This window comes from Leuresthes tenuis, unplaced genomic scaffold (genome assembly GCF_036924035.1).
Source record: "Leuresthes tenuis unplaced genomic scaffold, fLeuTen1.0.hap1 SCAF_15, whole genome shotgun sequence".
NCBI classification, from domain to species: Eukaryota; Metazoa; Chordata; class Actinopteri; order Atheriniformes; family Atherinopsidae; genus Leuresthes; species Leuresthes tenuis.
Genome location: NW_027325369.1, coordinates 8,258,168 through 8,283,595, shown reverse-complemented (window position 1 = coordinate 8,283,595; position 25,428 = coordinate 8,258,168).

Sequence of the window (25,428 nt, the reverse complement as noted above, 5' to 3'; positions counted from 1 at the left end):
TACCCCCAGAAGGTACCCATCCCGCCCCACCCCACTCAACCCAACCCCCCCCAGGAGGACCTCTACAAAAAACAAACAAACAAACTACCCGGTCACACCAGTTGCAGCAGCCCGGGCCTGAGACCCACCATCACCCAGCAACCCACCACCACTATGTGATAAAACTAATCAGAGGGGACCAGAGAGAATGAAATTCAGCCAATTGATGTTTTGAGGAGGCAGACATTGTTTCCATGCTAATATAATCTAAAAGAAAATTTCTAAACTGGTTAATACACAGATTGTTCTTCGCTTTCCAGTTCATGAGAATAGTTTTCTTTGCGATACATAACACTGTGACAACCATGTGTGCTGAGTTAATTTCCATGTTGATGTTGTCTAAGTCACCCAGTATGCACAGTGTGGGTCATGCAGGGATGCTACACTTTAGCCATGTTGATAGGTCCTCACAGACTTCAAGCCAGAACTTCTGGACAGGCGCAGAAAACCACAAAGCGTGTGCATAATCATCAGGTGTGTTATCTGTGCAATGTGAGCAGATGTTTGAGTGTGTTAGACTCATCCTGAACATCCTTTGTCCTGTATAGTGTGTTCTATGAAGGATTTTGTATTGTATGAGCTGTAAATTAGGATTTCGAGTCTTTATGAAGGTGTTCAAACATATTTGTGGTTAGAAGCTATGACCAGAACTGATGGATAAATCTGCCTCCCATTTTGAGGATGGAAGAGACATTGTGTCATCTATCTTAGACAATAATTTATATATTTTTGATAGTAGTTTTGGGGTACAGATGCTTAGAAATTCTGCTACCCTAGTCGGGGGTTGTAAGTCTGGTTGGTGGAGGATATATCCATCCATCCATCCATCATCTGCCGCTTATCCGGGGGTCGGGTCGCGGGGGCAGCAGCTTGAGCAGAGAAACCCAGACGTCTCTGTCCCCGGCCACTTCCTCCAGCTCTTCCGGGGGGACCCCGAGGCGTTCCCAGGCCAGCCGAGAGACATAGTCTCTCCAACGTGTCCTGGGTCTCCCCCGGGGTCTCCTCCCAGTGGGACGTGCCCGGAACACCTCCCCAGGGAGGCGCCCAGGGGGCATCCTAACCAGATGCCCGAGCCACCTCATCTGACTCCTCTCAATGCGGAGGAGCAGCGGTTCTACTCCGAGCCCCTCCCGGATGACTGAGCTTCTCACCCTATCTCTAAGGGAGAGCCCAGACACCCTGCGGAGGAAACCCATTTCGGCCGCTTGTATTCGCGATCTTGTTCTTTCGGTCACTACCCACAACTCGTGACCATAGGTGAGGATGGGAACGTAGATTGACCAGTAAGTAGAGAGCTTCGCCTTCTGGCTCAGCTCCCTCTTCACAGCGACGGGTCGGTGCAGAGCCTGCAACACTGCAGGCGCCGCACCGATCCGCCCGTCAATCTCCCGCTCCATTCGTCCGTCACTCGTGAACAAGACCCCGAGATACTTGAACTCCTCCTCTTGGGGAAGGATCTCATTCCCGACCCGGAGAGAGCATTCCACCCTTTTCCGGCTGAGAACCATAGTCTCGGATTTGGAGGTGCTGATTCTCATCCCAGCCGCTTCACACTCGGCTGCGAATCACTCCAGTGAGAGCTGAAGGTCACGGCCTGACGACGCTAACAGAACCACATCATCTGCAAAAAAGCAGAGACCCGATTCTGAGGTCGCCAAATGGGACACCCTCAACGCCCTGGCTCCGCCTAGAAATTCTGTCCATAAAAGTTAGGAACAGAATCGTGACAAAGGGCAGCCCTGACGGAGTCCAACTCTCACCGGAAACGTATCCGACTTACTGCCGGCAATGCGGACCAAACTCTGGCACCGGTCATTCAGAGACCGAACGGCCCCTATCAAGGGGTCCGGCACTCCATATTCCCGGAGCACCCCCCACAGGACTCCACGAGGGACACGGTCGAACGCTTTCTCCAAGTCCACAAAACACATGTAGACTGGTTGGGCGAACTCCCATGCACTCTCCAGGATCCTGCCGAGGGTATAGAGCTGGTCCACTGTTCCACGGCCAGGACGAAAGCCACACTGCATCTCCTGAATCCGAGGCTCGATTATCCGACGGATCCTCCTCTCCAATACCCCCGAATAGACCTTACCAGGGAGGCTGAGGAGTGTGATACCCCTATAGTTGGAACACACCCTCCGGTCCCCCTTTTTAAAGAGGGGGACCACCACCCCAATCTGCCAGTCCAGAGGCACTGTCCCCGATGTCCACGCGATACTGCAGAGGCGTGTCAGCCAAGACAGCCCTACAACATCCAGAGCCTTGAGAAACTCAGGACGGACCTCATCCACCCCCGGGGCCTTGCCACCGAGGAGCTTTTTAACCACCTCGGCAACCTCAGCCCCAGAAATGGGAGGCCCCGTCTCCGAGCTCTCGGACTCTGCCTCTTCCGAGCACGTGTTGGTAGGATTGAGGAGTTCCTCGAAGTACTCCCCCCACCGACTCCCCCACCGACTCACAACATCCCTAGTTGAGGTCAGCAAAGCCCCGTCCGCACTGTAAACAGTGTTGACTGTGAGCCGCTTCCCCCCCCTGAGACGCCGGATGGTGGACCAGAATCTTTTCGAGGCCGTCCGGAAATCGTTCTCCATGGTCTCACCGAACTCCTCCCAGGCCCGAGTTTTTGCCTCAGCAACCGCCGAAGCCGCGGCCCGTCTGGCCCGTCGGTACCTATCAGCTTCTTCCAGGGTCCCACTGGCCAAAAAGGCCCGATAGGACTCCTTCTTCAGCTTGACGGCTTCCCTCACCACTGGTGTCCACCAGCAGGTTCGAGGGTTGCCGCCATGACAGGCACCGACCACCTTACGGCCACAACTCCGACCAGCTGCCTCGGCAATGGAGTCACGGAACATGGCCCATTCAATGTCCCCCACCTCAAATATGGTTGAAGCTCTGCCGGAGGTGGGAGTTAAAGCTCCTTCTGACGGGGGATTCTGACAAACGCTCCCAGCAGACCCTCACAATACGTTTGGGCCTGCCAGGTGTGATCGGCATCCTCCCCCACCAGCGGAGCCACCTCACCACCAGGTGGTGATCAGTTGACAGCTCCGCCCCGCTCTTCACCCGAGTGTCCAGGACATACGGCCGCAAGTGCGATGATACAACCACAAAGTCGATCATCGAACTGCGGCCAAGGGTGTCCTGGTGCCAAGTGCACATATGGACACCCTTATGCCTGAACATGGTGTTCGTTATGGACAGTCTATGACTGGCACAGAAGTCCAACAACATAACACCACTCTGATTCAGATCGGGGGGGCCGTTCCTCCCAATCACACCCCTCCAGGTCTCACTGTCATTGCCCACGTGAGCATTGAAGTCCCCCAGCAGAATGAGGGAGTCTCCGGTAGGAGCATTCTCCAGTGCCTCCCCCAGAGACTCCAAAAAGGGTAGGTACTCTGAACTGCTGTTTGGCGCATAGGCACAAACAACAGTCGGGACTCGTCCCCCCACCCAAGGCGGAGGGAGGCTACCCTCTCGTTCACTGGGGTAAACCCCAATGTACTGGCACACAGCCGGGGGGCAATAAGTATGCCCACACCTGCTCTGCGCCTCTCACCACGGGCAACTCCAGAGTGGAAGAGAGTCCAACCCCTCTCAAGAGTACTGGTTCCAGATCCCAAGCCGTGCGTCGAGGTGAGTCCGACTATATCTAACGGTCTGATGAAGTTTCAACAATAAACAACAAACTTTGTATTATGAGAAAGAACCAGACTCATTCTTTAGGAATCCGAAAATAAGCTCTATTTTACGAGTTATGCACGAATTCGGATTCTCCTATAAAACGAATTCCTTAACTCAAACCAAGTTAAGACTGCTTTGTCCTTCATATTTATTCATGTCTAATCAAGTTTCAATGATAAACAACTTTGTACTTTGTAGAATGAGAAAGAACTTCTTCAGCAATAAGCATCTCTCGACAAATGACGAAATACAGATTTTGCTATAAAATTAATTGCTATCAGCCTGACTTAAAACTGTTTGTCTTCCTTATTTATCCACTTCAAATCAAGTTTCAACAATTAAAAAAATTTTGTAGTTTGAGAAAGAACAACTTAATCTTGAGCAATCAGTATAAAAAGAAGGTAAGCAAAGGTGCGAATGTCAAACCATACATGATCAAAACAGGGAGCGGAGGTGTTTGGCTAAGACAAGGTGTGAATGTCCACCCATAATTAATGAAAAGCGGGCAACAAGTAGGTTCGAATGCCCAACCATACATCATCAAAAGCAGGAGTGGATATGTTCGGCTACAAGAAGGTTTGAACGTCTGACCATAGTTTGTGAAAAGCGGGTAAGAAAAGGTTTGAATGCCCGAACATACACCATCAAAGGAGGGAGCGGAGGTGTTCCGCTGTAAGAAGGTGTGAATGTCCGACCATAGTTGGTAAAAAACGGGTAAGAAAAGGTTAAAATACCCGACTGTACACAATCAGTAGCGGGTGCGGAGTTGTTCGGCTACTAAAAGGTGTGAAAGTCCGACCATGGTTTGTAAAAAGCGGGTAAGAAAAGGTGCGAATGCCCGAAAATGTGTGATCAAAAGAGGGAGCGGAGGTGTTCGGCTGCAAGAAGGTGTGAATGTACACCCATAATTACTAAAAAATGGGTAAGAAAAGGTGCGAATGCCTAACTATACATAATCAAAAGCAGGAGTGGATGTGTTCGGCTCCAAGAAGGGTTGAATGTCTGACCATAGTTTGTAAAAAGCAGGTAAGAAAAGGTTTGACTGCCCGAACATACACCATCAAAAGAGGGAGCGGAGGTGTTCCGCTGTAAGAAGGTGTGAATGTCCGACCATAGTTGGTAAAAAGCGGGTAAGAAAAGGTTAAAATACCCGACTGTACACAATCAATAGCGGGAGCGGAGTTGTTCGGCTACTAAAAGATGTGAAAGTCCGACTATGGTTTGTAAAAAGCGGGTAAGAAAAGGTGCTAATGCCCGACAATGTATGATCAAAAGAGGGAGTGGTTTTCGGCTGTAAGAAGGTCTGAATGTCCAACTATAATTTGTAAAAACCGGGTAAGAAAAGGCTTGAAAGCCCGACTATACACCATCATAAGCGGGAGAGGAGGTGTTCAGCTGCAAGAAGGTGTGAATGTCCACCAGTAATTACTGAAAAATGGGTAAGAAAAGGTGCGAATGCCCAAACATACATCATCAAAAGCAGGAGTGGATGTGTTGGGCTACAAGAAGGTTTGAAAGTCCGACCATGGTTTGTAAAAAACGGGTAAGAAAAGGTGCGAATGCCCGACAATGTATGATCAAAAGATGGAGCGGAGGTTTTTGGCTACAAGAAGGTTTGAATGTCCGACCATAGTTTGTAAAAAGCAGGTAAGAAAAGGTTCAAATGCCTGACAATACACCATCAAAAGCGGGAGCGGAGGTGTTCCGCTGTAAGATGGTGTGAATGTCCGACCATAGTTGGTAAAAAGCGGGTAAGAAAAGGTTAAAATACCCGACTGTACACAATCAATAGCGGGAGCGGAGTTGTTCGGCTACAAGAAGGTGTGAAAGTCCAACCATGGTTTGTAAAAAGCTGCTAAGAAAAGGTTCGAATGCCCGAATATATACCATCAAAAGCGGAGGTGGAGGTGTTCGGCTGCAAGAAGGTGTGAATCTCCGACCAAAGTTTGTAAAAAGCAGTTAAGAAAAGGTTCGAATATCCAACCAAACATAATCAAAAGCGGGAGCAGAGCTGTTCGACTGCAAGTAGGTGTGAATGTCCAGCCATAATTACTCACAAACGGGTAAGAAAAGGTAGTATTGCCTGACCATACATGATCAAAACAGGGAGCTGAGGTGGTTCAGCACCAAGGTGTGAATGTCTGACTATAGTTTGTAAAAAGCGGGTAAGATAAGGTGCGAATGCCCGACAATGTATGATCAAAAGAGGGAGCAGAGGTTTTCAGCTGCAAGATGGTCTGAATGTCCACCTAAAATTCCTGAGAAATGGGTAAAAAATAGGTGCGAATGCCAAACCATACATCATGCAAAGCAGGAGTGGATGTGTTCGGCTACAAGAAGATTTGAATGTCCATCAATAATTGCTTTAAAACATGAAAGAAAATTTTCGAATATGAAACCGCACATGATCATAAGCGGGAGAGGAGTTGTTCAGCTGCAAGAAGGTGTGAATGTCCACCCATAATTACTGAAAAATGGGTAAGAAAAGGTGAAAATGCCCAACCATACATCATCAAAAGCAGGAGTGGATGTGTTCGGCTACAAGAAGGTTTGAATGTCCGAGCATAGTTTGTAAAAAGCGGGTAAGAAAAGGTTCGAATGCCCAAACATACACCATCAAAAGAGGGAGAGGAGGTGTTCCGCTGTAAGAAGGTGTGAATGTCCGACCATAGTTGGTAAAAAACGGGTAAGAAAAGGTTAAAATACCCGACTGTACACAATCAATAGCGGGAGCGGATGTGTTTGGCTACAAGAATGTGTGACAGTCCGACCATGGTTTGTAAAAAACGGGTAAGAGAAGGTGCGAATGCCCGACAATGTATGATCAAAAGAGGGAGCGGAGGTTTTCGGCTACAAGAAGGTTTGAATGTCCGACCATAGTTTGTAAAAAGCGGGTAAGAAAAGGTTCAAATGCCTGACTATACACCATCAAAAGCGGGAGCGGAGGTGTTCCGCTGTAAGACGGTGTGAATGTCCAACCATAGTTGGTAAAAAGCGGGTAAGAAAAGGTTAAAATACCTGACTGTACATAATCAATAGCGGGAGCGGAGTTGTTCGGCTACAAGAAGGTGTGAAAGTTCAACCATGGTTTGTAAAAAGCTGCTAAGAAAAGGTTCGAATGCCCGAATATATACCATCAAAAGCGGAAGCGGAGGTGTTCGGCTGCAAGAAGGTGTGAACGTCCGACCAAAGTTTGCAAAAAGCAGTTAAGAAAAGGTTCGAATGCCCGAATATATACCATCAAAAGCGGGAGCAGAGCTTTTTCGACTGCAAGTAGGTGTGAATGTCCAGCCATAATTACTCACAAACGGGTAAGGAAAGGTAGTATTGCCAGACCATACATGATCAAAACAGGGAGCTGAGGTGGTTCAGCTGCAAGGTGTGAATGTCTGACTATAGTTTGTAAAAAGCGGGTAAGACAAGGTGCGAATGCCCGACAATGTATGATCAAAAGAGGGAGTGGAGGTCTTCGGCTGCAAGGTCTGAATGTCCAACCATAATTTCTAAAAACCGGGTAAGAAAAGGCTCGAAAGCCCGACTATACACAATCAAAAGCGGGAGCGGGAGGTTTTCAGCTGCAAATCCTTCACTCAAACCAAGTGAAAACTGCTTTGTCCTTCATATTTATCAATGTCTAGATCGACTTCAACAAAGAACAACATTGTACTTTGCAGTAAAGAAAGAGCAAATCAAAAGTTTTAGGAATCCGAGAATAAGCTTATTTTCATGAGTTCTGCACGATTATTGATTTTACTATAAATGAATGCCTTCACTCAAACTATGTTAAAACTGCTTTGTCCTTCATATTTATCAATGTCTAGATTGACTTCAACAAAGAACAACACTGGATTTTGCAGTAGAAGAAAGAGCAACACTGAAGGATCAGTAATCCGAGAATAAGCTTATTTTCATACGTTCTGCATGATTTGGGATTTTATGTATAAAATGAATTCCTTCACTCAAACCAAGTTAAAACTGCTTTGTCCTTCATATTTATCAATGTCTAGATCGACTTCAACAAAGAACAACATTGTATTTTGCAGTAGAAGAAAAAGCAACACTGAAGGATCAGGAATCCGAGAATAAGCTTCTTTTCATACGTTCTGCATGATTTGGGATTTTATGTATAAAATGAATTCCTTCACTCAAACCAAGTGAAAACTTCTTTGTCCTTCATATTTATCAATGTCTAGATTTACTTCAACAAAGAACAACATTGTATTTTGCAGTAGAAGAAATAGCAACACTGAAGGATCAGGAATCCGAAAACAAGCTTATTTTCATACGTTCTGCTTGATTTGGGATTTTGCTATAAAATTAATTCCTTCACTCAAACAAAGTGGAAACTGCTTTGTCCTTCATATTTATCAATGTCTATATCGATTTCAACAAAGAACATGGCTGTATTTTGCAGTATAGGAAAGAGCAACACTGGAGGATCAGGAATCCGAGAATAAGCTTACTTTCATGAGTCCTGCACGATTTCGGATTTTCCTATAAAATCAATTGCTTTGCTCAAACCAAGTTAAAATTGCTTTCTCTTTCATAGTTATCCATGTCTAAAATGTATCAAGCATAAAGTTCCTCATATTACCCTGAATGAGAAAGAAGCATCCCTTTGGTTGAGCAATACGTTCCTTTTGCGGAGTTATGCATGATTTCGGATTTTGCTATAAAATTCATTCCTATTGATTGTGTACAGTCGGGTATTTTAACCTTTTCTTACCCGCTTTTTACCAACTATGGTCGGACATTCACACCGTCTTACAGCGGAACACCTCCGCTCCCGCTTTTGATGGTGTATAGTCAGGCATTTGAACCTTTTCTTACCCGCTTTTTACAAACTATGGTCGGACATTCAAACCTTCTTGTAGCCAAAAACCTCCGCTCCCTCTTTTGATCATACATTGTCGGGCATTCGCACCTTTTCTTACCCGTATTTTACAAACCATGGTCGGACTTTCAAACCTTCTTGTAGCCCAACACATCCACTCCTGCTTTTGATGATGTATGTTTGGGCATTCGCACCTTTTCTTACCCATTTTTCAGTAATTATGGGTGGACATTCACACCTTCTTGCAGCTGAACACCTCCTCTCCCGCTTATGATGGTGTATAGTCGGGCTTTCAAGCCTTTTCTTACCCGGTTTTTACAAATTATAGTTGGACATTCAGACCTTCTTACAGCCGAAAACCTCCACTCCCTCTTTTGATCATACATTGTCGGGCATTAGCACCTTTTCTTACCCGCTTTTTACAAACCATAGTCGGACTTTCACATCTTTTAGTAGCCGAACAACTCCGCTCCCGCTATTGATTGTGTACAGTCGGGTATTTTAACCTTTTCTTACCCTCTTTTTACCAACTATGGTCGGACATTCACACCTTCTCACAGCGGAACACCTCCGCTCCCTCTTTTGATGGTGTATGTTCGGGCAGTCAAACCTTTTCTTACCTGCTTTTTAAAAACTATGGTCAGACATTCAACCCTTCTTGGAGCCGAACATATCCACTCCTGCTTTTGATTATGTATAGTTGGGCATTTTCACGTTTTCTTACCCATTTTTCAATAATTATGGGTGTACATTCACACCTTCTTGCAGCCGAACACCTCCGCTCCCTCTTTTGATCATACATTTTCGGGCATTCGCACCTTTTCTTACCCGCTTTTTACAAACCATGGTCGGACTTTCACACCTTTTAGTAGCCGAACAACTCCGCACCCGCTACTGATTGTGTACAGTCGGGTATTTTAACCTTTTCTTACCCGTTTTTTACCAACTACGGGCGGACATTCACACCTTCTTACAGCGGAACACCTCCGCTCCCGCTTTTGATGGTGTATGTTCGGGCATTTGAACCTTTTCTTACCCGCTTTTTACAAACTATGGTCAGACGTTCAAACCTTCTTGTAGCCGAACATATCCACTCCTGCTTTTGATGATGTATGGTTGGGCATTCGAACCTACTTGTTGCCCGCTTTTCATTAATTATGGGTGGACATTCACACCTTGTCTCAGCCAAACACCTCCGCTCCCTGTTTTGATCATGTATGGTTTGACATTCGCACCTTTGCTTACCCTCTTTTTATACTGATTGCTCAAGATTAAGTTGTTCTTTCTCAAACTACAAAATTTTTTTAATTGTTGAAACTTGATTTGAAGTGGATAAATAAGGAAGACAAACAGTTTTAAGTCAGGCTGATAGCAATTAATTTTATAGCAAAATCTGTATTTCGTCATTTGTCGAGAGATGCTTATTGCTGAAGAAGTTCTTTCTCATTCTACAAAGTACAACGTTGTTTATCATTGAAACTTGATTAGACATGAATAAATATGAAGGACAAAGCAGTCTTAACTTGGTTTGAGTTAAGGAATTCGTTTTATAGGAGAATCCGAATTCGTGCATAACTCGTAAAATAGAGCTTATTTTCGGATTCCTGAAGAATGAGTCTGGTTCTTTCTCATAATACAAAGTTTGTGGTTTATTGTTGAAACTTCATCAGACCGTTAGATATAGTCGGACTCATCTCAACGCACGGCTTGGGATCTGGAACCAGTACTCTTGAGAGGGGTTGGACTCTCTTCCACTCTGGAGTTGCCCGTGGTGAGAGGCGCAGAGCAGGTGTGGGCATACTTATTGCCCCCCGGCTGTGTGCCAGTACATTGGGGTTTACCCCAGTGAACGAGAGGGTAGCCTCCCTCCGCCTTGGGTGGGGGGACGAGTCCTGACGGTTGTTTGTGCCTATGCGCCAAACAGCAGTTCAGAGTACCTACCCTTTTTGGAGTCTCTGGGGGAGGCACTGGAGAATGCTCCTACCGGAGACTCCCTCATTCTGCTGGGGGACTTCAATGCTCACGTGGGCAATGACAGTGAGACCTGGAGGGGTGTGATTGGGAGGAACGGCCCCCCCGATCTGAATCAGAGTGGTGTTATGTTGTTGGACTTCTGTGCCAGTCATAGACTGTCCATAACGAACACCATGTTTAGGCATAAGGGTGTCCATATGTGCACTTGGCACCAGGACACCCTTGGCCGCAGTTCGATGATCGACTTTGTGGTTGTATCATCGGACTTGCGGCCGTATGTCCTGGACACTCGGGTGAAGAGAGGGGCGGAGCTGTCAACTGATCACCACCTGGTGGTGAGGTGGCTCCGCTGGTGGGGGAGAATGCCGATCAGACCTGGCAGGCCCAAACGTATTGTGAGGGTCTGCTGGGAGCGTTTGTCAGAATCCCCCGTCAGAAGGAGCTTTAACTCCCACCTCCGGCAGAGCTTCAACCATATTTGAGGTGGGGGACATTGAATGGGCCATGTTCCGTGACTCCATTGCTGAGGCAGCTGGTCGGAGTTGTGGCCGTAAGGTGGTCGGTGCCTGTCGTGGCGGCAACCCTCGAACCTGCTGGTGGACACCAGTGGTGAGGGAAGCCGTCAAGCTGAAGAAGGAGTCCTATCGGGCCTTTTTGGCCAGTGGGACCCTGGAAGAAGCTGATAGGTACCGACGGGCCAGACGGGCCGCGGCTTCGGCGGTTGCTGAGGCAAAAACTCGGGCCTGGGAGGAGTTCGGTGAGACCATGGAGAATGATTTCCGGACGGCCTCGAAAAGATTCTGGTCCACCATCCGGCGTCTCAGGGGGGGGGAGCGGCTCACAGTCAACACTGTTTACAGTGGGGACGGGGCTTTGCTGACCTCAACTCGGGATGTTGTGAGTCGGTGGGGGGAGTACTTCGAGGAACTCCTCAATCCTACCAACACGTGCTCGGAAGAGGCAGAGTCGGAGAGCTCGGAGACGGGGCCTCCCATTTCTGGGGCTGAGGTTGCCGAGGTGGTTAAAAAGCTCCTCGGTGGCAAGGCAAGGGTGGATGAGGTCCGTCCTGAGTTTCTCAAGGCTCTGGATGTTGTAGGGCTGTCTTGGCTGACACGCCTCTGCAGTATCGCGTGGACATCGGGGACAGTGCCTCTGGACTGGCAGATTGGGGTGGTGGTCCCCCTCTTTAAAAAGGGGGACCGGAGGGTGTGTTCCAACTATAGGGGTATCACACTCCTCAGCCTCCCTGGTAAGGTCTATTCGGGGGTATTGGAGAGGAGGATCCGTCGGATAATCGAGCCTCGGATTCAGGAGATGCAGTGTGGCTTTCGTCCTGGCCGTGGAACAGTGGACCAGCTCTATACCCTCGGCAGGATCTTGGAGGGTGCATGGGAGTTCGCCCAACCAGTCTACATGTGTTTTGTGGACTTGGAGAAAGCGTTCGACCGTTTCCCTCGTGGAGTCCTGTGGGGGGTGCTCCGGGAATATGGAGTGCCGGACCCCTTGATAGGGGCCGTTCGGTCTCTGAATGACCGGTGCCAGAGTTTGGTCCGCATTGCCGGCAGTAAGTCGGATACGTTTCCGGTGAGAGTTGGACTCCGTCAGGGCTGCCCTTTGTCATGATTCTGTTCCTAACTTTTATGGACAGAATTTCTAGGCGGAGCCAGGGCGTTGAGGGTGTCCCATTTGGCGACCTCAGAATCGGGTCTCTGCTTTTTGCAGATGATGTGGTTCTGTTAGCGTCGTCAGGCCGTGACCTTCAGCTCTCACTGGAGTGATTCGCAGCCGAGTGTGAAGCGGCTGGGATGAGAATCAGCACCTCCAAATCCGAAACTATGGTTCTCAGCCGGAAAAGGGTGGAATGCTCTCTCCGGGTCGGGAATGAGATCCTTCCCCAAGAGGAGGAGTTCAAGTATCTCGGGGTCTTGTTCACGAGTGACGGACGAATGGAGCGGGAGATTGACGGGCGGATCGGTGCGGCGCCTGCAGTGTTGCAGGCTCTGCACCGACCCGTCGCTGTGAAGAGGGAGCTGAGCCAGAAGGCGAAGCTCTCTACTTACTGGTCAATCTACGTTCCCATCCTCACCTATGGTCACGAGTTGTGGGTAGTGACCGAAAGAACAAGATCGCGAATACAAGCGGCCGAAATGGGTTTCCTCCGCAGGGTGTCTGGGCTCTCCCTTAGAGATAGGGTGAGAAGCTCAGTCATCCGGGAGGGGCTCGGAGTAGAACCGCTGCTCCTCCGCATTGAGAGGAGTCAGATGAGGTGGCTCGGGCATCTGGTTAGGATGCCCCCTGGGCGCCTCCCTGGGGAGGTGTTCCGGGCACGTCCCACTGGGAGGAGACCCCGGGGGAGACCCAGGACACGTTGGAGAGACTATGTCTCTCGGCTGGCCTGGGAACGCCTCGGGGTCCCCCCGGAAGAGCTGGAGGAAGTGGCCGGGGACAGAGACGTCTGGGTTTCTCTGCTCAAGCTGCTGCCCCCGCGACCCGACCCCCGGATAAGCGGCAGATGATGGATGGATGGATGGATATATCCTCCACCAACCAGACTTACAACCCCCGACTAGGGTAGCAGAATTTCTAAGCATCTGTACCCCAAAACTACTATCAAAAATATATAAATTATTGTCTAAGATAGATGACGTGATGTAGTGGATGGGGCCACGTAGGTGGTCCCCTTTGGTTGCACTCTGCAGTTCCCTGCCCCTGTTTTAATTACACCTTAGACATTACTACTTATCAAACACACTCACACACACACATTAGGTCTTGGGGGGTGGTTACACTGAGTTGCATCTGGTGGGCGGGGCTCTTTGGGTATGTAGGCTGCCCAGAGTGCCGCGCTCCCAGTTCTACAAGTTTGGCTGCCCCTCAATTTTAATTGCTCACTATTAGAAAATATTGAAGAGCCAGAAGGGTGAGGGGAGGGGTCTTCTTCGCACACCCCTGCTTCCTGGTGTCTGCTCGGGGCAGGAGGGGCCAGGAGGATTAATTAATTTTTCTGCTGGTTCGGGGTCTGTGGTGGCTGGGGGGTTGCTGGCCTCCTGGTGTGCCCGCTGCACTACACCCCAGCAGAGTCGAGGGAGGTAGGATGTGTGGATGTGTGGATGTATGGGACGTGAAAGTGTGTGTGGTAATGATTGGGCCTGGATCTGGGACTTGCTGTCGCCTGGCCTGCCTGTGTTTCTCCCGATGGGGCATCAGCGTTGCCTCTCCCCACTGCTCGCGACTTCACCCACCTGTGGGCACGTCTTGACTCCCAGGGCACTTGGCCAGGGGCGCTGGGGCAGGCGCTGACCCACTTTGTGGCTGTCTGGGGCGCTTGGCCCTCCTGGGTATTGGGTGGGGCCTCTGCCGGGGGGTTTGGGGGCGCTCGGGCTCCTGGGGCCCAGGTCCCGGAGTGCCTCTGCCCTATGCTTATGGGGGCTCTTTCCGGGGGCTTCCTCTGCAGTCTTCTGGGTGGATGCGTGGTTGCCCCTGCGGTGGGCTGCCTGGGTTCTGTGCTCTGTGGGGGCTGCTGGTGGCCTGGGTCTTGTGGCCCTCTCTGCCTGCTTCTGATTGCTTGGGGGGGGGCTGTGGATTGTGGCCCTGTACGCTTATACACTCATAACTAAGCACGGTTATCATGTAGGTCCTGTGCCATGGGTGTTGCATGTTCTCACACACACACACACATTCATTAGTCAAGTAGCATGGTCACTAAGCAGTTGATGTATTATCATGTCGTCTCAGGTCATCTATATCCACAGCTGTGTTGTATGCGATTGCCGCTTCTTGTGCTTGTTTTTGTTTGTTTGTGTGTTTGTTTTTTCTCTGCTTGTCTGCTTTCAGGTGCTCCTGGTGGCGCTAAGGCTGGATTCCCCTCATAGGCCATGGATTGTTGTCTGTTTTGTTTTTTACAGGTGTAGCAGCTGGTTGTCTGGTTTTTGTTTCTATTTTTGTTCTGTTTCCTCTTCTTTCCTCTTCTTCTTTCCTTGTCCCCCGGTCCGGTTCAGTTCAGTTCATGTCATATATTGTAAACAGAAATAAATAAATGGGCATCAAGGGGAGCTTTACATTTATAAAACTTCCCTTGGCAAAACAAATCTGTTTGGCATCAAAGGTATTCAGACTACAATTCTTCTGACATAATGCTGAACAGGACAAGGGGAAAAAAAAGTAAAGAAGACAGTTCTGCCGAAAGCCAGGGATAGACCTGTTCTAAGTTCTATACTTTTTAAAAGGGGCGTGTTTATCAACTATGGAATTAGAAGATTTACAAAAATGGTCAAGTGCTAGATCTTCATCTGGGATTTTAACAGTGTCATATAACTATTCAACAGATAAGTTAAAAAAAAGCCTGCTCATGGAGATGTTTCAGGATCTGGATACCAAGCGTGGACCTAATGTTTTCATTTTTGCAATTCTGATACAGGCTATTGAGCAGTGATAACTAACACCAAGTTCAGATACTGCGGATTTTCTACCTTTGATTTGTTAAGATTGAGCCAATCAGGGAAAACCTTGAAGGATCTCTTTGGTTTTGTAGGATCAGTAATTACCTGAGAAAGGTTGATATTGGTACACACCTTTTTTAAATGATCAGAGGCAGAGTTCAACTTGTTTAAATTAAAATTGCCACACAGAGATTGGGTTTAGGCCACATGCACTCAGAATGACATCAACAAATATAAGAAATATTAAACATTTACACATAGATTTTTGAATATATGTAGAGGAATGATACTTTGAAATGTGCTCATTGCGGAGTTATGATCAGTTGAGTAATGAAGGTTGAACTATTCTGGGAAAGAGGTTCTATTCCCAGCATCATGATGGACACTCCTGATATAGAAGGTTTCGCTAACGCATTGGAATTGTTTTACTATTTTCATATGCATGTGCAATGAAGAATTGCTTGCTGCTGATAAATGCAAAGAAGAACAGCTTACACATAGATGCTCACATATAGGCTGCTGAATGCAATGAAGACCTGCTTATCAAGTAAAGTTCAATGTCAATGTGTAATATTCAATTAGGATTTGCAAAACAGTGAAGTTAAACAATGAATGGGTCCATAGTCGGTATGAGAAGACTACAGGAATATTTACCTGGGTGTACGTTCAAACAGAGATGAGAAAATTGTGATAAATAATTGTTTGTTTGTTTGTTAGTATGTATATGAATGTTATGTGTATAAACTGTGTTGAGTTATAGTTACTCAGTAGTGTCTCAGTGAAACAACCGACGGGGGAAGCCTTGCGGTGACAACAAAAGCAGTGTTTTACTGATCAGTCAAGTTGCTCCAGTGGACTCCATACAAACTGGTTGGCTACTGAAGGGATAGAAAATGGGGAATACTTGTTTTAAAGCAAACAAGGAATTAGATGGGAAAAATACATGTTTTAACGGGACCCAGACAATATTAAATACTCAGACAGATGGGAGAAGAAGTGTAGTTTTGTAGGAAATCAAAAAATTATTACATAGAATTAGTGAAATCAATTGAAGAATGCCTTTCTGAAGAGCTGTTTACCATAGATGAGCAGCTTTGCAACCTAGCACATTGTAGATCGCTTTACTGCCAAAATGATCTAATTTAATGGATTGGTTTAGACATGCATAACAGCATTTTAAGAACAAAGAGAGAAACAAAAAGGGACAACGCTTCATGGTGGAAGGTGATGTATAAATAACTGTGTATATGATGAAGGGGATGGCAACACCCATTCCGAAATCCAGCCATTCCGACATCCCGCTATTCCGACATCCCACCATTCCGACATCCCACCATTCCGACATACCACCATTCCGACATGCAAACGTCCCACCATTCCGACATCCCACCATTGCGACATCCCGCTATTCTGACGTTCAAATGTCCCACCATTCCGACAAGGCTTTCCGTATAAGGAAATGTGTGTTACTCAACAGGTGAGTCCCTTCTTTCTGTTCATGCAATTTATATGTTTAACACATGTTTATAGACAAGCGTTATTAAAAACACAAAGTCTCGGCAACTGGAGGAGGAGAAGCAGTCCGCGGTGGTTTTTAATCACACACTCCAATGCCACTTGTTTCAACTTCCGAAAATTTAATCCAGGAAAAAAAGGCTTACAAACATGGACCAAAACGGCTCCATAACACGCACAAGAATCCAAAAGAAACGAAAGTTAACTAAAAGAAAGCAAATAAACAGTATGAAGTGGTCAAAATTGGTTTTACGCATGCCTATGTGCGTCTGGCACATGCGTCTTCGGGCTCTCCCACGTTGATTTGTGGATGAAAGCTATATGTTCAGCTGTAATGTCATGTAAAAACAATCTCTACATGACATTTACTCCCAGGTGTGACCAGTTAGGTCCTTAAGATATCAACAGGCTGTATAAAGCTACAACCGTTGCGGCTGTGTGTTTGTGCCAAATGCGCAAAACCCATCCGCGCTTCCCAAAATTGGAGTGAGTACTCATAAATCACGTGAATAACATGAATAAACGTTTTTACTGCATTTTGTTGTGTTTTATACGTTCTATGCTGTCATTTCTCTCTTCTCCTATTGGCAAGGCAAGGCAGAGTGCTCGCAACTGTGTCCTGTGCAGTAGCCGTGATATCTGTAATTGCAATTATTACTTTTGCATATGATGACAGCGTGCAAAAGACGCATGGGCTCTGTGGAGAGCTCCGCTCCAGCTGGCTGCTGTGACAGCTCACTGACACTGTATTTCTGCTTAATCAGTTTCAGTCTCGCCAGAGTTACATTAATATCTGTATTTTTATATTTGAAATTCAGGGGATTTTGATAATAGATTATTAAAGTTTGTTTGCGAGGCTGTGGCCTCTGCATGTGCAAAGCTTGTGCGCCAAACTTTAGGGCGTATTTGCGCCGGCATATCATTAGTGCAAAATGTTTTGGGTAAAAAATAGGCTATTAAAAGGAACTGTCGGAATGTTAAAAAAAAAAAAAAACATACCGCCATTCCGACCATAGGAGGAAAAAAGTGTCGGAATGGTGGGACGTTTGATAAAAAATTAAGTGTCGCCATTCCGACAATTGGAGACCCATGTCGGAATGGCGAGATGTCGGAATGGCGAGATGTCGGAATGGCAGCATGTAACCATGATGAAGGAGAGACCATTTGAGCAGCACAGCCATTTCGCAGCACAGGGACAGCAATCCAAGTTACAGGATCTCCCACGTGGTATCACCTGTCACATTGTGTCAAGGCATCAAAAGAAGAAAAAATCACCAAACTCAAGGACAAAAAGACAAAGACTCCGGTGAACGAAGACAGAGGACTGACAAACCAGAAATACAAAAGGATTCTCGATATCAAGATCCAGAAGAAGAGGCTAACAATGCCACGAACACTTACGATGCTGGGAATGATGCCAGCAATGAACAGAGAAGAAGATTCAGTGTCATCAATCTGCATTACGTGCCTCTAATGAGGGGGTGAATATAGAATCCTCAACGATTACAACGTCTCTGGGAACTGTGACAACAACAAGGTTTAAACCATTTTGATATATATTGTAACCTATTGTCTAAGGAATAGTGCTGAAAATGAGGTAAATCTAATCCACCACTGTCCTTGGTCTTCTGTAGGGTTTTTAAACTAATACGTGGTGGTTTGTTTTTCCACAGAAATTTGGAGATGCATGAATCTAGTGACTTAAACCAAGTAGCAGATGGTTTTATGGGGATCATTGAGAACAAATAGTTAACTTTTGGTAGTATCATCATTTTAATGGATGTAACTCTCCCCACAAGTGATATAGGTAAGGACTTCCAACGAGAGATCGTCCTCTACTGTCTTTAATAATTGCACATAATTTAGCTTTGTTAGCTCTGAGAGCCTGGAGGAAATGTTTATGCCTAAATATCTAATATTTCCTGACTGTAAAGTGATCGCAGGTATATTATGGACCCTACAGTTAATGGGCAGAACTGTGGTCTTAGACCAGTTGATAGAGTAGTCAGAAAGTGCTGAGAATTTATTTATGAGTGTGATCGTGTGACTGAGAGACGTCTGTGAGTTCTGAAGGAAAAGTAATACATCATCAGCATAAAGACTTATTTTATGCTCAATATTTTGGGATTAATTACTCACAAACGGGTAAGAAAAGGTAGTATTGCCAGACCATACATGATCAAAACAGGGAGCGGAGGTGGTTCAGCTGCAAGGTGTGAATGTCTGACTATAGTTTGTAAAAAGCGGGTAAGATAAGGTGCGAATGCCCGACAATGTATGATCAAAAGAGGGAGCGGAGGTTTTCGGCTGCAAGAAGGTCTGAATGTCCACCCAAAATTCCTGAAAAATGGGTAAAAAAAGGGTGCGAATGCCAAACCATACATCATCAAAAGCAGGAGTGGATGTGTTCGGCTACAAGAAGATTTGAATGTCCATCAATAATTGCTTTAAAACATGAAAGAAAATTTTCGAATATCAAACCGCACATGATCATAAGCGGGAGAGGAGTTGTTCAGCTGCAAGAAGGTGTGAATGTCCACCCATAATTACTGAAAAATGGGTAAGAAAAGGTGAAAATGCCCAACCATACATCATCAAAAGCAGGAGTGGATGTGTTCGGCTACAAGAAGGTTTAAATGTCCGACCATAGTTTGTAAAAAGCGGGTAAGAAAAGGTTCGAATGCCCGAACATAGACCATCAAAAGAGGGAGCGGAGGTGTTCCGCTGTAAGAAGGTGTAAATGTCCGACCATAGTTGGTAAAAAGCGGGTAAGAAAAGGTTAAAATACCCGACTGTACACAATCAATAGCGGGAGCGGAGTTGTTTGGCTACAAGAAGGTGTGAAAGTCCGACCACGGTTTGTAAAAAGCGGGTAAGAAAAGGTTAGAATGCCCGAATATATACCATCAAAAGTGGAAGTGGATGTGTTCGGCTGCAAGAAGGTGTGAACGTCCGACCAAAGTTTGTAAAAAGCAGGTAAGAAAAGGTTCGAATATCCAACCAAACATAATCAAAAGCGGGAGCAGAGCTGTTCGACTGCAAGTAGGTGTGAATGTCAGATCATAATTTGCAAAAAGCTAATGAGAAAGGGTGAGATACCCGGCTATACACCATCAAATGCGGGAGCGGAAGTGTTCGGCTGTGAGTAGGTGTGAATGTCCGACCATAATTGCTGAAAAATGTGTTAGAAGAGACTAGAATGCCGGACAAGACATCATCAAATGCGGGAGCGGAGTTGTTCGGCTGTGAGTAGGTGTGAATCTCCGAGCATAGTTTGTAAAAAGGGGGTAAGAATAGGTTCGAATGCCCGAACATACACTATCAAAACAGGGAGCTGAGGTGGCTCAGCTGCAAGGTGTGAATGTCTGACTATAGTTTGTAAATAAGGTGCGAATGCCCAACAATGTATAATCAAAAGAGGGAGCGGAGGTTTTCGGCTACAAGAAGGTTTGATTTTCCGACCATATTTGGTAAAAAGCGGGTAAGAAAAGGTTAAAATACCCGACTGTACACAATCAATAGCGGGAGAGGAGGTGTTCAGCTGCAAGAAGGTGTGAATGTCCACCCATAATTACTGAAAAATGGGTAAGAAAAGGTGCGAATGCCCAACCATACATTATCAAAAGCAGGTGTGAATGTCAGATCATAATTTGCAAAAAGCTGATGAGAAAGGGTGAGAATGCCCGACTATACACCATCAAATGCGGGAGCGGAGTTGTTCGGCTGTGAGTAACAGTGTGTTAGAAAAGGTAAGAATGCCGGTCCATACATCATCAAAAGCGGGAGAGGTGGTGTTCGGCTGCAAGTAGGTGTGAATGTCCAGCCATAATTACTAACAAACGGGTAAGAAAAGGTAGTATTGCCGGACCATACATGATCAAAACAGGGAGCGGAGGTGGTTCAGCTGCAAGAAGGTGTGAATGTCCGACTAAAGTTCAATAATATTAACAAAAGCGGGAGGAGAGGTCTTCGGATGAGAGTGGTTGAGAATTTCCAACCATAATCTATAAAATGCGGTGAAAAAAAAGGTGTGATAGAACACTAAAAGGTGGAGCGGAAGTGTTCGGCTGCAAGAAGGTGTGAATGTCCGACTATATTTGGTGAAAAGCAGGTGAAGCAAGGTCTGAATGCCCAACCTTACATCATCAAAAGCGAGATCAGAGGTGTTTGGCTGCATGAAGGCCATAGTTTGCCAAAGGCGGGTAAGCTGCGAATGACCGACTAAATATCAACAAAAGGTCTTCGGATGCAAGTGGGTGTGAATATCCCACCATACAAGTATGGTGGAGAGGAAGCTGAAAACAGCCGACCATAGTTGGCAAAAAGCGGGTGAGAAAAGGTGCGAATGTCCAACCATACATGATCAAAACAGGGAGCGGAGGTGTTTGGCTGTGACAAGGTGTGAATGTCCACCCAAAATTAATGAAAAGCAGGCAACAAGTAGGTTTGAATGCCCAACCATACATCATCAAAAGCAGGAGTGGATGTGTTCGGCTACAAGAAGGTTTGAATGTCCGAGCATAGTTTGTAAAAAGCGGGTAAGAAAAGGTTCGAATGCCCAAACATACACCATCAAAAGAGGGAGCGGAGGTGTTCCGTTGTAAGAAGGTGTGAATGTCCGACCATAGTTGGTAAAACACGGGTAAGAAAAGGTTAAAATACCCGACTGTATACAATCAATAGCGGGAGAGGAGGTGTTTGGCTACAAGAATGTGTGACAGTCCGACCATGGTTTGTAAAAAACGGGTAAGAAAAGGTGCGAATGCCCGACAATGTATGATCAAAAGAGGGAGCGGAGGTTTTCGGCTAGAAGAAGGTTTGAATGTCCGACCATAGTTTGTAAAAAGCGGGTAAGAAAAGGTTCAAATGCCTGACTATACACCATCAAAAGCGGGAGCGGAGGTGTTCGGCTACAAGAAGGTGTGAAAGTTCAACCATGGTTTGTAAAAAGCTGCTAAGAAAAGGTTCGAATGCCCGAATATATACCATCAAAAGCGGAAGCGGAGGTGTTCAGCTGCAAGAAGGTGTGAACGTCCGACCAAAGTTTGTAAAAAGCAGTTAAGAAAAGGTTCGAATGCCCGAATATATACCATCAAAAGCGGGAGCAGAGCTGTTCGACTGCAAGTAGGTGTGAATGTCAGGCCATATTTACTCACAAACGGGCAAGAAAAGGTAGTATTACCACACCATACATGATCAAAACAGGGAGCTGAGGTGGTTCAGCTGCAAGGTCTGAATGTCCAACCATAATTTCTAAAAACCGGGTAAGAAAAGGCTCGAAAGCCCGACTATACACAATCAAAAGAGGGAGCGGGAGGTTTTCAGCTGCAAATCCTTCACTCAAACCAAGTGAAAACTGCTTTGTCCTTCATATTTATCAATGTCTAGATCGACTTCAACAAAGAACAACATTGTACTTTGCAGTAAAGAAAGAGCAAATCAAAAGTTTTAGGAATCCGAGAATAAGCTTATTTTCATGAGTTCTGCACGATTATTGATTTTACTATAAATGAATGCCTTCACTCAAACTATGTTAAAACTGCTTTGTCCTTCATATTTATCAATGTCTAGATTGACTTCAACAAAGAACAACACTGGATTTTGCAGTAGAAGAAAGAGCAACACTGAAGGATCAGTAATCCGAGAATAAGCTTATTTTCATACGTTCTGCATGATTTGGGATTTTATGTATAAAATGAATTCCTTCACTCAAACCAAGTTAAAACTGCTTTGTCCTTCATATTTATCAATGTCTAGATCGACTTCAACAAAGAACAACATTGTATTTTGCAGTAGAAGAAAAAACAACACTGAAGGATCAGGAATCCCAGAATAAGCTTCTTTTCATACGTTCTGCATGATTTGGGATTTTATGTATAAAATTAATTCCTTCACTCAAACCAAGTGAAAACTGCTTTGTCCTTCATATTTATCAATGTCTAGATTTACTTCAACAAAGAACAACATTGTATTTTGCAGTAGTAGAAAGAGCAACACTGAAGGATCAGGAATTCGAGAATAAGCTTATTTTCATACGTTCTGCATGATTTGGGATTTTATGTATAAAATGAATTCCTTTACTCAAACTATGTTAAAACTGCTTTGTCCTTCATATTTATCAATGTCTAGATTGACTTCAACAAAGAACAACATTGTATTTTGTAGTAGAAGAAATAGCAACACTGAAGGATCAGGAATCCCAAAACAAGCTTATTTTCATACGTTCTGCATGATTTGGGATTTTGCTATAAAATTAATTCCTTCACTCAAACAAAGTGGAAACTGCTTTGTCCTTCATATTTATCAATGTCTATATCGATTTCAACAAAGAACAAGGCTGTATTTTGCAGTATAGGAAAGAGCAACACTGGAGGATCAGGAATCCGAGAATAAGCTTACTTTCATGAGTCCTGCACGATTTCGGATTTTCCTATAAAATGAATTACTTTGCTCAAAACAAGTTAAAATTGCTTTGTCCTTCATAGTTATCCATGTCTAAAATGTATCAAGCATAAAGTTCCTCATATTACCCTGAATGAGAAAGAAGCATCCCTTTGGTTGAGCAATACGTTCCTTTTGCGGAGTTATGCATGATTTCGGATTTTGCTATAAAATTCATTCCTTCACACCTTTTTTTTTCACCGCATTTTATAGATTATGGTTGGAAATTTCAACCACTCTAATCCGAAGACCTCTCCTCCCGCTTTTGTTAATATATTTGAACTTTAGTTGGACATTCACCCCTTTTTGCAGCTAAACCACCTCCGCTCCCTGTTTTGATCATGTATGTTCTGGCAATACTACCTTTTCTTACCCGTTTGTGAGTAATTATGGCTGGATATTCACACCTACTTGCAGCTGAACACAATCTCTCTCGCTTTTAATTATGTTTGGAGATTCGAACCTTTTCTTTACTGCTTTTTGCCAACTTTGGTCGGACGTTCACACCTTCTTGCAACCGAACACCTCCGCTTCTGCTTTTGATGGTATATATTCGGGCATTCGAACCTTTTCTTACCAGCTTTTTACAAACGATGGTTGGACTTTCACACCTTCTTGTAGCCGAACAACTCCGCTCCCGCTATTGATTGTGTACAGTCGGGTATTTTAACCTTTTCTTACCCGCTTTTTACCAACTATGGTCGGACATTCACACCGTCTTACAGCGGAACATCTCCGCTCCCGCTTTTGATGGTGTATAGTCAGGCATTTGAACCTTTTCTTACCCGCTTTTTACAAACTATGGTCGGACATTCAAACCTTCTTGTAGCCGAAAACCTCTGCTCCCTCTTTTGATTATACATTGTCGGGCATTCGCACCTTATCTTACCCGCTTTTTACAAACTATAGTCAGACATTCACACCTTGGTGCTGAACCACCTCAGCTCCCTGTTTTGATCATGTATGGTCTGGCAATACTACCTTTTCTTACCCGTTTGTGAGTAATTATGGCTGGACATTCACACCTACTTGCAGTCGAACAGCTCTGCTCCCGCTTTTGATTATGTTTGGTTGGATATTCGAACCTTTTCTTAACTGCTTTTTACAAACTTTGGTCGGACGTTCACACCTTCTTGCAGCCGAACACCTCCACTTCCGCTTTTGATGGTATATATTCGGGCATTCAAACCTTTTCTTACCAGCTTTTTACAAACCATGGTTGGACATTCACACCTACTTGCAGCCGAACACCACCTCTCCCGCTTTTGATGATGTATGGACCGACATTTTTACCTTTTCTAACACATTTTTCAGCAATTATGGTCGGACATTCACACTTACTCACAGCCGAACAACTCCGCTCCCGCATTTGAGGGTGTATAGTCGGGCATTCTCACCCTTTCTCATCAGCTTTTTGCAAATTATGATCTGACATTCACACCTGCTTTTGATAATGTATGGTTGGGCATTCGCACCTTTTCTTACCCATTTTTCAGTAATTATGGGTGGACATTCACACCTTCTTGCAGCTGAACACCTCCTCTCCCGCTATTGATTGTGTACAGTTGGGTATTTTAACCTTTTCTTACCCGCTTTTTACCAAATATGGTCGGACATTCACACCGTCTTACAGCGGAACACCTCTGCTCCCTCTTTTGATCATACATTGTCGGGCATTCGCACCTTTTCTTACCCGTTTTTTACAAACCATGGTCGGACTGTCACACATTCTTGTAGCCAAACACCTCCTCTCCCGCTATTGATTGTGTACAGTCGGGTATTTTAACCTTTTCTTACCCGTTTTTTACCAACTATGGTCGGACATTTACACCTTCTTACAGCGGAACACCTCCGCTCCCTCTTTTGATGGTCTATGTTCGGGCATTCGAACCTTTTCTTACCCGCTTTTTACAAACTATGGTCGGACATTCAAACCTTCTTGTAGCCGAAAACCTCCGCTCCCTCTTTTGATTATACATTGTTGGGCATTCGCACCTTATTTACAAACTATAGTCAGACATTCACACCTTGCAGCTGAGCCACCTCAGCTCCCTGTTTTGATAGTGTATGTTCGGGCATTCGAACCTATTCTTACCCCCTTTTTACAAACTATGCTCGGAGATTCACACCTACTCACAGCCGAACAACTCCGCTCCCGCATTTGATTATGTATTGTCCGGCATTCTAGTCTCTTCTAACACATTTTTCAGCAATTATGGTCGGACATTCACACCTACTCACAGCCGAACACTTCCGCTCCCGCATTTGATGGTGTATAGCCGGGCATTCTCACCCTTTCTCATCAGCTTTTTGCAAATTATGATCTGACATTCACACCTACTTGCAGTCGAACAGCTGTGCTCCCGCTTTTGATTATGTTTGGATGGATATTCGAACCTTTTCTTAACTGCTTTTTACAAACTTTGGTCGGACATTCAAACCTTCTTGTAGCCGAAAACCTCCGCTCCCTCTTTTGATTATACATTGTTGGGCATTCGC